Genomic DNA, 13,059 nt, shown 5'->3' with positions numbered 1-13,059 from the left:
GGCCTACAAAGCAGATTGATTTCTAAGATTTAGCTTGTACAAAACTTTTCTGCTAGGCTAATATTGTGTAAAGTAGCACCAATATATTTCTTCAATCCTGGGATCATTACTTTTCTATACATTAAAGGATTGATTTTAAGATTTAAATGTCGAACTACAAGAACTTTCATGTAAGGAACCCAGAGCAGATCTCTAGTTTGATTTTAGTCTGCATTCCTTTCAGGCATTTGTGCTCTTCAGGTGGTTCTCCTATTGCAAGTTCCAGTTACTAAGCATCAGATATTGAACCAGAGAGTATTGTGATACTACATCAGTAATATAATAAAAAAATATTTTTATGCAAGATACGGAGGCCCAGATGCCTCTGAGTACCGGACACAATATGTTGATAAATTGTGTAATAAATTGCTTGACCACACTTTGGTTTGTTATGAAATATATTCAAGAGACCAAGTAACCAGTATCAATTAGGTTGATTGCTCAATGTCAATATTAGTAAAGTACAGTAAGAAAGGCTCACTATGATACCAGTTTCCAGGAAGCCATCTTCTAATGTGTTGTTAAATTCACCTTACAAAGAAGGTGTGCTCCCAAAGTTACACTTTTAAAGCTATCCTTTTTATATCCATCTACAAGTAAAAAGCTACTGTGTGTATCATCTGAAGCTAGATTTAACCAATCAGCTTTCTATCTTGTTTTTCAGGTACTAGGGTGTAAGGAAACTAAATAGTCATGGGATAACAGAGAAGGTACTCTCAGGGATCAATAACTAGTTAAAAGATAGGAAACAACAGGTAGTAATAAACCATCAGTTTTCACAATGGTAAGAGGTAATCAGCAGAGTCCTGCATCTGTACTGATACCATCCTGTTCAACATATTCATAAATGAACTGGAAAAACGAGTGAACAGTGAAGTGTCAAAATTTGCAAGTCATATAAAATTATTCAAGATAGTTAAGTCCAAAGTTGACTGCAAAGCATTACAAAGGGATCCCACAACACTGGGTCACCAGGCAACAAAATGGCAGATGAAAGTCAACATTGACATATACAAAGTAATAAACACTGGACAAAATAATCCCAACTATACATATATAATGATGGGTTCTAAATTAGCTGCTACAATGCAAGAAAGATCTTAGAGTCAGCATGGAAAGTTCTCTAAAAATTTCAGCTCAACATGCAGCAGTGGTCAAAAAGGCTAACAAAATGTTAGGAACTATTAGGGAAGGGACAGAAAATAAGACAGAACATATAATGCCACTATATAAGTCTATGGTACACTTATACCTTGAATACTATGTCCATTTCAGGACACCCTATCTCAAAAAGGATATAGTAGAACTGGAAAAGGTTCAGAGAAGGGCAATAAAGATAATTAAGGGTTTGGAATGGTTTCCATATGAGGAGAAATTAAAAAGATTAGGGCTGTTCAACTTAGAAAAGAGATAGCTAAGGAGAGATATAATAAAAGTCTATAAAATCATGAATGGTGTGTAAAAAGTGAATAGAGAAGTGTTATTTACCCTTAGACACAATACAAAAACCAGGGGTCACCCGATGAAATTAATAGTCAGCAGGTTTCATACAAACAAAAAGAAGCACTTTTTCACACAATGCAAAATTAACCTTTGGAACTCATTGTCATGGGATGTTCTGAAGGCCAAAAGTATAACAGGGTTCAAAAAAAGAACTAGATCGGTTCATGGAGGATAGGTCCATCAATGGCTATTAGCCAAAATGGTCAGGGATGCAATCCCATGGTTGGGGTGATCATAAACCGCTGACTCCCGGAAGCCAAGTAGCAGACAGAGGTGGATCACTACGGTTTCTTATTCTGTACATTCTCCCTGAAAGTCTGATACTGACATCTTAACAGTGATAGACATTCTATCCAAATATGCCTGGGCATTAGGCGTCAAAAACAAGACGGGCTGCAAAGTAGCCAAGGCCTTTAAAGCTATTTTCAGCAAAGGTCACGTGTCTCAGAAATTACAAACCGATCGGGGAAAAGAATTTTTAAACAAACTTTTAAGCGGGTTGTAAAGCGGCATGGCGTTCACCATTTTGTTACTAATAACGAAGTCAAAGCAGGGGTTGTCGAGCTATTTAACAGAACTTTAAAATCTAGGATGTGGAGATAGTTTACCTTCCACGACACCTTTCGCTACATAAACGCGTTACTTGAGTTTATAAAGAGTTACAATCGGAGATTTCACAGAACCATACTCACCAGACCCGTCGATGTTAACCCCCTCAAATTCTCTGAAGGTGTGGAAAACGGTATACAGAGACAGTTTAGAAATAAAACCGGTTGTTGTCCCTTTTAGAAAGGGCGACCATGTGAGACTATCTAAAATCAAAGGAGCTTTTGAAAAAGGTTATGAACAAACGTTTACCGATGAGATATTCATAGTGGATGAAGCCTTAACGAAGGGACAGAGACCTGGATACCAATTAAAAGATTACATGGGCAAGACAGTTGCTGGATCTTTTTACCCCGAAGAATTACAAAACGTGAACCCCAAACGGGACAGGGTTTACAGGACTGAAAAAGTTCTAGTGGAGAAAGGAAAAGGGAAAAAAAAGCAGCTGTTGGTGAAATGGTTGGGGTGGCCCGAGAAGTTTAACAGCTGGGTGGAAGCTTCTCAACTCTGCGACGTTTAGACACAGAAGAAAACAATTAATCCTGTAAAGAGTGGGGAAAGAAAATGAGCAATGGGGGCTTTTACGTCACTTTGCCCAGCAACGCCAGCTTTGGGGTTTTTCCCCAAAACACCAACTCGAACTTACTGTGCAGCTAATTAAACCCTTGAATCTCCCAGGTGCCTGGGAGGTCAGGTTAGTGGAAATACAGTACCCGCACAACTGGAACAATATCAATGAAGACACCCCTTTCGAAATCACCTTTGAAGATAAGAAATGGAGTTTCATCCTACGACAAGGTTATTACTCATCCACGCCCGAATTACTGGATCATATGAACAGCACCGTGGCTCGTCACCCTGGGGCACCCGAGGTGGTCATGAACTATGATCCCGTGGGTAGAAAAGTTAGACTTAAGACCACCGATGTTGCTTATACGTTTTCTATGGTCAGAGAGCTGGCTAATATTCTGGGTTTGTACCCCAAGAGCAGCGTCCATAAAATCCCCTTCTCGGCAGACATCACAGGGGGTTTCAACTCTTTGTATCTGTACACGGACATCATGGAACAACAGTTTGTGGGGGACTTTTCCATTCCCCTGTTATGCTGCATTCCCGTCCGAGGAATGAACAACGAGTTTGTCATCATCACCTATGATAAACCGCATTACATCCCTGTCTGTAAACACCACCTCGACATCATCACCATTGAAATATAGACAGACCAGAACAGACACGTCTCATTTCACTCTGGCAAGGTGATCATCAAGCTGCATCTGTGTTCCCGGAGAGAGCGAGGCTTCTAAAAAACAAAACAAAAACGTTATGGTTCTAGGAAAATATTTAGTCCTCATGGTTGCAGAAATGAGCTTGAAAATGTGAGTGCGCCTGAAAGGCCAGAAACCAGAAGGCAAAGAAAAAGAACCCCAAATTTATTTTTAAAAATCTCATGATTTTTTGAGGCCTCACACATTGTTTTTGAATACTTGGGATTGGCTATACTGCTCTTCTTCTACAGCAGGAGGTTAAAGAAGAATCTTATCTCTATGACAAGCTGTAAAGGTGCTCCTTACATCTCAGCATATGATGCGTTACAAGCAGAACGCAGGTTTCCTACCTATCACATGGCTGATCTGGTGATGGGGCTTAAAAAAAAAGCAACAGTTGCTAGGATGCTAACTAGGTGGAAAGGTGTTTTTTTCCCCCTGTTAAGGGCATGTCTCAGCTGTGGCTACGCCACTGTAGAGTAGACACTATAGTGACAGGAACACCCAAATCCATCCCCTTGAGAGGCGGTAGGTGAGTCGACAGAAAATTTTTTCCATCCATCTAGCTCAACCTAACCCCCACTGCAGATGTAGCTAACTATCTTGCACAAGGTGTGACATTTTTTACAGCCCTGAGCACTATAAATAGGTCGACCTAAGCTTTAGGTGGTAGGTGAAACCCAACTTGCTAAAAGCTGGAAGGGTCTCTTCTGGTGGTTGTTACCAAGTGTCCTGACTTGTTTGGATCTTTTTTGTATTAATAAAGCCAACCCAGAGGAAAAGGACTTGAAATGAGCTAAAGTTTGGGATTTTATTTGCCCACTGGCTTGCATTCCTCCCCACTTTATGTAAACTAAGTCTGTTTATATTAGTGGTGTGTTCTAAACAAACCTCTCTAAGACCTCCTCTCCAGTAGAGTTCCCCCTGGTGTAAAAAACTCTAGTATAGACAAAGTCTAACTCTTCTAAGGCCATGTCTACACTATGGTGCTTCAGTGGCACAGTACAGCACCCTATTGATGCCGCTATAATAGTGGTACTCAAACTTTTTCAGTTACCAGTAATGACATCTGTTTGTTCCCCCCACCCCTCTTGACTGCACAGCCAAGGCTTCCTCAGCCACGGAACTTGGGTGGAAGGCAGAATCGGGGATGGGGAGGGAGAGGTGCTGAAGGTGGAGCTGGTCTGGGGGTGGAGTGGAGCTGCAGCTGGGAGCTTGTCTGGGGGCAGAGAGGGAATGATGGCAGAGTTGGACCTGGAGGTGGAATAGGGTTGGGGACGGAGCTGGTCTGGGGGCAGGACTGGAAGCATGGCACTCCCTCCCCAGCCCTTGGAGAGGTTGGCCCTGGCCCCGCCATGCACCCCCCAAACATTAGGGGCACGGCCCACTAATGGGGAACCCTTCTTGTGGGGTAGACACAGACTGCAACAATGGAAGAGTGATTTCCGTTACTATGGGAACTCCACCTTTCCAAGTGATGGTATCTAGGTCAATGGAAGCATTTGTCCACCAATTTAGCTGCATCTATGTCAGTGGTTACATGAGAAAAAGCTACAGCACTCAGGAGTGTGAATTTTTCATATCCCTGAGTACCATAGCTATGGCAACCTGTGTTTTTAATGTAGACCAGGCCTAAGACATAGTTTTGTAAAACTATCCCATCACAAAGTACATGTAACTCTTATGATGGATCCTCTGCTAAACAGTGATTACTGCACCAGCAGATTATGGGCCAAATTAATTCCTAACTCCATTAACCCATCTTCCCACACAAAGCAATAAGGACTACAACATACTGCAATATTAATATCCGAGAGATGAAAGGAATGTTACATAGCTGCTTTTAGCTCAGACATTTCTGAAAATATTTAAACCAGGGGACTACTAAAGTAAGTGCCTCCACATATCTCAAATGCTGTGGTATATTATGGGGCAGATAGATCTCTCAAGTAGCCAGGACTCAAATCAAAGCTTTATATGTCAAAAATAACTTAAAATTTCTCTCTGACATCCACTAGAAGTCTGTGCAGATTGTGGAGCACAGATGCAATGTGTAACTCCTATGGGAAATACTACTTGATAAGTGGACATCCACGTTCTGTACTTGCTGCAGTTTCCAGATAGCCTTGATATGTGGTCCCATGTAGAACACATTGCAGTAATCCAAACACTAGATGACAAAAGCAAGAAGTGCTGTGGTGAAGTTAGCATCCAAGAGAAAAAAACAGAGCCCTTTCATCAAGTGGAAATAATTAAAAAACACACTGATTCCTGCTGCCTGCATATCTAGAAGCATCAAGATATCCAGCAAGTTTCCCAGGTGGTAAGCCTCCAACAAATGGAGGGCAAATTCTCTCAATTAGGAGAACCAATATAATCTCTGTCATTTCTTCTGTGAGTCTCTGCCAACTAGCTTTCATCCATGCATCAATCTATGATATAACATGTACACTGGGTAAATTGTTCAACCACACCAGCCAGCGTGGAACAAATGGGAAAATAAAGCTGTATATAGAAAGGATTTAAACGTGATGTTAAACCAACTCTAAAAACATCTAGTTAGCTAACACCAAAGAGCATGCATTTCCCTTAAATCTACAGTGGGATTCTCCAGATTTGAGTAGCATTAAAGTGTGGTTAGCTTGTTTTTTAACCCAACTACACTTTTACATTTTGGGAGCCTCCTAGGCAGTAAAATCATAATTTGGGGTTGGTTTTTTTCTTTTGAGGAATTTAAAAAAATACATATATTTTATCTCCCACTCTTGTCCCTACGTGGCTCTACTTCCTGGCTGAAGCTCCATGACATGGAAGCTGGATTATTTTGACCATGAAGTGAAACTTGTTACTTGACAACTGTGAAGAGAATGATCAGTTTTAGAAAGTGCAGTTAGGAAGTAGAATCCACTTTGAATTCAAACAGCTAAATTTTGTCCTTCTGGAATTCTATACATCTCTCTGACTTAAACACATACTGCTTATTATAAATATAATCCAAACTTCAGTTGCTAAAATAAATTAATGAAGTATATTTCATGCTGTACTACCCTATCCTCTCTGTTTTACGGTTTGTTCAGTAACTCAAATGAGGAGTCCCATTGCAGGATCAGGGCTTAAGTGGACAAATACATAAGCATATGTGTGATTTACTCATATGAGTCATCCCATTGCCTTCAGTACAATTACTTGTGTTATTAAAGTTAAGCAAATGGTTAAGCGCTTGCAGGATCCAGCCTGTCACGGCCAGGATGTAGGCAGCCAGGTCCAGTTGTAGCAATTTGGTTCAGAGGATCATGTTCAGATTACCAGGAATCAGACAGGAGCCAGTCAGACTAATCCAGACAGGGTCAGACACTGTTTAGATCACCAGGAGTCAGGCCAATGTCAAAGCTGACAGAACTGGGCAAAAGGTCAAAGCAGGAGTCACAGAGAGGCCAGTTGTACAAACAACCTCCTCTACAGCGCTTAGGGAGCTCTGACCAATCAGAGGTCCAGATTTTCCTCCAATCAGGGCCCAGGAAGGCCTCCCTGATGTAGCTTCAGGTTTCATGGTCTCTCCACCCAATCAGCTGCTAGCAGGCTGCTGGCCCTGGGTAATAGTGATGCGCCAGCTGATTAGGAGCCCTGCAAACCAGATTTGTCATGGGGTCATGACATATCCTTTACTTGCTATCTGCAAAATTTAGTAATCCACAATCTTAGTCATTAACATGATTTGAGATAATGTGAATTGGCAAGGTTTTACTGTAAAACCAAAGTTGATTTAAGATCCAGGCACATTAAAAGAACAAATGTGTACATTTAAATGTTACAAATACAGATAATCTAATACCAGTTTCTCCTTCACTTACCTGCTGACACTTGAGTTCAGGCCTTCAGAGTTTTACATGTCTACAGATGAAGATGCCAATTATATTTAAACCAGTGTAAGTAACTTCTTTGCACTCTTGTAGGTATCAGTGACATTGGCAACTATTGCAGAAGCAATGCAAAATTTTGAGACCCTGAACTCAACGGTGGCAAAGACTTTCAGTTCTCCATGTAAGACTTTCAGTTCTCCACAATCTAAGAGCGGATTAGCTCAGAGTGCATTTTACAGCAAAATTAAAATATTGCCATAAGAAAATACATTTAATAGTAAGAACACGTATTTATAGAGGTCAGCTATGTGCACAGCCAGATGGTTTTGAGTTGATTCATTTTTTTGCGGTAATAAATTGTAAGATATAACTGTCAGAAATCCCAGCTGGCCATTTACCTACCAGTTTCCTATGGGCATTCAGGTCCCTTCATCATCTTAATCATATCTTCACTATTTAAAAAGTTAAGGGGATAGAATGTTTATGATAATAACTCCTGCCTCCCCCTGTGCTTAGAGCCACTTCCATTCGAGAATCAAAGAGCTTTATAAATGCTCCCACTTCCACCCTGGTGGGGCAATGTTCTTTATCCTTACAGTGTTCTGGGCCTGATCCTGAAAAGAACAAGCACTGACAGATTTCAATACATTGTGAGGCAGCCAAGTATCAACCCTATTTTACACATGGGAGCAGTGAAGAATCTAGTGTTTATGGGCTACATCCTGAAAGGTATTGAACACCTAATGGGAAATTATTAGTGTTACCACCCTGGCTGTGTCCCCACTAGCTCATAAATTTGTCTCTCTTACCAACAGAAGTTGGTCCAGTAAAATGGTATTCCCGCATCCACCTTGTCTCCCCTGCAGTCAGTCATCAGCCTATTACAAACAGACTTCACCTTTGAATCTCACATGCTCTCAAGCCAATTGGGTCCAAGCAGCATACAGTCACTGTCTCTAGTCATGGCCTCTCTGGCACATTCCGGGGGGGGCATATGCCCTGTGGGCACCCACCCTTGAGCTGTGAGACCCTGCATTCCCACTGCCATTGGCCTGGAGATCAGTGCTGAACTGCCCAAGCCACCCCAGTAACTTATGGGCACTCCAGTGTATAGTTTAGCTCTTTGATGATCACCTGATAGTTAAAGTGAGGACCGACAGGCTGTGCAAAGGAACTTCTTAAATACACACATATTTTACTCTTGGTTAGCACAGAAGAGATGAAAAATGTAGGCAAAACAACAAAAACCTGAATGCAAATCCCCTCTTAGAGTCCTCACCTCACTGCAGAGGTGTGCATAAGTGGGAGGCAAGCAGGGGCCCAGGCCCCTCCAACTGGTGAGGCACAGAATTCCTACAGGGCCAGGATGGGAAAAGCAAGCTCCTCCAGCCCCCAGGCCACAGGGGGAAAGCCAACTCCTCTGACTGCAGGGGGAAGGGCAAGCTCCTCTGGCTGTAGGGGGAGAGTCAGCTCCAGCAGCTGCAGAGCTGCGGGAGTAGGGGGGAGCTAGCTCCACCGCCTGTGGGAGGAGAGGGGGAGAGTGAGCTCCACCAGCCCCAGGGTTGCCACGGGGGAAGACAGCTCCTCTGGCTAGGGGGTCACAGAAAGTGCCCCTCCAAAAGTGGCCAAATTTTGATTGCTGTGCATGCCCCTGCCACTCTGGAGAGTTCTTGGGCCTTTGGTCAGTATCCTGGTGAGGAAGGCAAGCCCCTCCTGTCCCACTTCTCCAGCATGTCTTCTCTTGCTGGTGACAGTAGGGCTTTCCTAGCTTAGAGAGCATGTTTCCTTCTAAAAACAGTCTGTAACATCTTTTCAGGTGGTCAGCTGGAGAAAAACTGCAGCTCTTCCAGTCATGTGCTCAGTGTGTGTATGGTGGCAGGGGAAATACTAGCATCGAAGGCAACGGCCCTACTGGCAGAAATCCCATTGTTCAAGCCAGTGAGAGCCATTCACTGCTGATGACTCCTGGCCTTTGTCACACCTTTCCAGACATAGTCAGGACCCTGCTGGCAAATGGGTGATCTAATTCACAACTGCTACAATAATAAATGATATTTCACAAAACAAAAAGCAATTAATAAACTGACACATCTATTCCTCCGATTGTCACAATTTGTGCCCTCAGTTCCCATTGAAGTCAGCAGGGATTGAGCACCTCCCAGGAGGCACTCAGCACTTTGTAAGGCTGGACTCTGTACGCCAGATGCTGCACCCGCTGAAGCTGATGGCAAAGCTCCCATTGACATCAATGGTTTAGCATCAGGCCCAAAGTCATAAGGGAGATTGTGATGGGGTGTTCACCCCTCACTTGCCCTGCAATGGTTAATGAAGGCAAAGAAGGAGGCTAATTAACCCAACAGGCCACAATTAGGAGGAATCAGGCAGCCAAGTAATACCCCAATGAGTAAGGGAGCCCAGCTGTGGAGGAATGAGCTGGGCTGTAGTTACAAAGACAGGAAATTTAGAAGCAGCAAGGGCTGCTGCTAAGAAAGGCCGTCATGCTTTGGGAAAGGGGAAGCAGTGTTTAGAGACTGCAGAGTGTGTTGGCTGCAGTCATGCCCTGGGAAGAGGGAGGGGTTTTTTGGAACTGGTAGACCCAGAGAGAGAAAGGAGAACCAGTCTAGGGAAGGAGCGGAAAGCCCTGGACTGCTGAGCTGAGGGTCCCTGGACTGGAATCCTGTGTACAAGGTGGGCCTGGGTTCCCCTACCAGCCAATGGTGATTCGCCTAGGGCATTTCAAATGCTGGACAGACAGCAGGTCTGGAAAGACTGTGAATTCCCTGGAAAGGGAGGACCTTAGTGACCAAAGGGACAAGCCACGAAAAGGCGGTTGCAGATCCGGGAGTGAGTGGAATTGCAGACCGAGGCAGGACAAGGGAAAGATATCACCGGAGGGAGAGTGCAAGACGGCTGAGCTAATTCCCAAGATGGCCAGCAGGAGGCACTGTGAGAAGTGAGTGAACCCCATGACAGAGTTCCATGGCTAAGTTGGGTATAAAATGCGGATACTCTCACTTCCAGTTCTGTGCTTAACTACAATAGCATTCTTTCTCCTATTCCTGTGTAGTCCTTCTTATACAGCAGAAAACATAATATATTAAGTATTCACTGTCTAACTACACTTAAAATTATAGTCATAACACTATCCTGAGCTGAATTAAAGGAGCAAAGGAATTATAAGGAAGTGAAATTGTAAGAAGTGTCCAAGGAAGTATATTATACAAATAAGATTATTTTTAAGCTCTTGTAACCTAAGTAGATGAGATAAAGATATTTGGTGTTAATAGGAGAGGCGGCAGGCAAAAATATCAATTAATCTTGTCTTTGCAGATTATATAATTTGTGCTATTACATATATAGACTTCCAGCTAACTGCTGTTTTGGTAAATTCCTCCTATTTGCTGTTAATTCAAGCCCTTTTTTGTAACCACAACTCTCTCTTCCTGGTATTGTCTCTACAGATCAGAGCTTGTTCAGTGTATTTTCAAATGAAGAATTTGCCTGCAGTATAATTTACATGAATGAACTGATAGAAGCTTAGTCATGGATATTACAACAAAGTTCACAGATTCAGTGCGCTACATATCTCTCTTGTGTCATTTCATTTCTGGATTGATCATCATCCTTTTTTTTACCTATATCCCCTCCTATTTGTGCACTCATTTGCACAAGTGACCCACCGCATATGGCATTTAGGCAGTGGGGAATTACACCAGGGGATGCAATAAACATGTGCATTGCTTTCCTGACATCCCAAGAAAAGGTGGGTTCCTTCCTGAGAGACTGACAGTTACCCGTGGAGACAGTAAGATAGTTTCTGAGTTGACAAGCCCGAGCTTTCAAATGGGAAAAATATTGGGAACCCAAATGGGCTGAGTTTTCCCTCCTAAGTATTTAGGAGGGGAACCTCTTGTACCCGCTTCCTGAACAAGATAAAAAAATGTGCTTTAGGTTAAGAAATCTGGGCCCTGTCTATCTTTGTCTCCATGCCCATCTGGAACTGTAGAGATTTGGCTACCACAGAGCCACTCAATACCATGCTGATGAGTGCAGAATAAGAACCTGAATAGAATAATATGACCTCAGCGGGGAAACTAGTTGTGACATGACATGTAGGGCTGCTTTAGAATGGGGAGTGGAGAACCCATTTACACACATTTTTCTGCCCAAAATCAGCTCCACGCCTCTGAACTGCAGGGTGCCGATTCCCTTCTTCCCTCTTTCCCCCATTGTGGGCAACAGATTAAACTCCTCCAGGATTGGCAGGCTCAGTGTGGAGCCAGTCCAATATAGCCTTCTGGAGCTTACATGACTGAGACAAATGTATAGGTTTGGGGGGGGCTGGGCCTTATACTTCAAATTTAAGTTTTTCTATATGGACACACTCATTTTCATTAGTTTATACCTAACTGTTCATTTTAAAAATGGATTCTGTCACAGTTTGGAGGTTTTTTTAGTGTCGGTGTACAACTCATCCCTATTTGTATGGGAAAGTCAGGGGAAAATTATCCATGACACCAGTCTCCATTGCCCACTTATTAAATTTTCAAACAAGCACCTTTGTGCTTTCTCCCATACTGCCCCTCACACTTGGGAGGAGTTCCCTATGAACATCCGCAAAACTAACTCATTATTCTCCTTTAAAACCTTCCTTAAAACTCTCCTTGGCCATGATGCCTACAAAAAACTTCACAACAATTAGGTCTGAGTTAGTGGTCTCTGCACACCAACCATGCTGACCAATACCGTCCCATTGTTTCCTTGCATTCCCCCATCTGAATCCATCCATAGCCTCTTGTTTTACACTTAAAGGTAACCACTTTGGGGCATGGACTGTGGTTTTTTTTCTTGGTTTTTTACAGTGTCTAGCACAATGGGATCCTGGTCATGTTGGGGTTCTTAGGTTATGTCTACACTGCACACTAAACCGGGCTTGTGAACTTGGTGTTTCCAAGCCTGTGCTGGAGCATTCACACTGCATTTTAAACACGGGTTTAAAATTGCTGGAACCAGATCTCATAGCCACACTAACAGTGCACTGCAGAGAACCTCTGATTTGGGTCTGTGGCTTGAACAGCATCTACATTGCCAAACAACAGAATCTGGATCCAAGTCAAAGCAGGAGTTCAGTTCTGATCTACCTTTCCAGCAGGATCCTAGGATTCAGGTACTGAGGACTTGCTGATCTGAATCAGACTGATTTGTGTGTGGATGGTAGGGGGCTTGGCCTCAAATCTGAGTCAGAGCCCAGGCTTAGGGTGCAGTAGACATATCCTTGGCACTATGGCAATACAAATAGTAATTTAACAACACACAACAACACTGCAGGGTTTAAGTGGTATTGAGAACCCAGCATAGCCCCTCAACTCCAGGGTGAATTTCACACTATGTTCTAAGGCTCAGTGGCATGCAGATATTTGTCATATATATAGATAAGGCAGTAGAGGTGTAACCACCATGAAAAAAATGGAATGGCATTGCTACATATTTGAAAAATTACTCAATAGTTCAGTTAGAGCTGTCTGAAACCCTGCAGCTCAGGACGTTTCAGTAACAAACCAAATACATACACAAACTGGGTGTGTTACAATAGAAGAAACCAGGAAGAGCTGCATATAGATAATACAGTACATCAAAGAGGAACTAAAAAGATGCAATTGTTAATGTCTTTAAACAGGCACAGATGCAAAAAATAGTGCATTGTTTCTGTCGTGCTAGAGTTTGGATGGATAATGCATCTGTGAAGGGGTGTTGATTTGTAAGGGTACTAATAAATGCAGCTTTTA

At 42.8% G+C, this 13,059-nt stretch overlaps 1 long non-coding RNA gene across 1 annotated transcript; it reads left to right on the top strand.

Annotated features, from left to right (window-relative positions):
* The first annotated feature begins 9,764 nt into the window (after window positions 1–9,764).
* Window positions 9,765–10,856, top strand: LOC137162847 (uncharacterized). The gene is made up of 2 exons (XR_010922523.1): window positions 9,765–10,226; window positions 10,735–10,856. It is a non-coding gene; the product is annotated as an uncharacterized lncRNA (long non-coding RNA).
* Window positions 10,857–13,059: the final 2,203 nt, after the last annotated feature.

Source organism: Emydura macquarii, unplaced genomic scaffold, assembly GCF_026122565.2.
Source record: "Emydura macquarii macquarii isolate MOO-44397 ecotype Brisbane River unplaced genomic scaffold, CSIRO-AGI_Emac_v2 contig_2473, whole genome shotgun sequence".
In the NCBI taxonomy this organism is placed as follows: Eukaryota; Metazoa; Chordata; order Testudines; family Chelidae; genus Emydura; species Emydura macquarii.
This window is presented reverse-complemented; position numbering and strand designations above follow the sequence as displayed.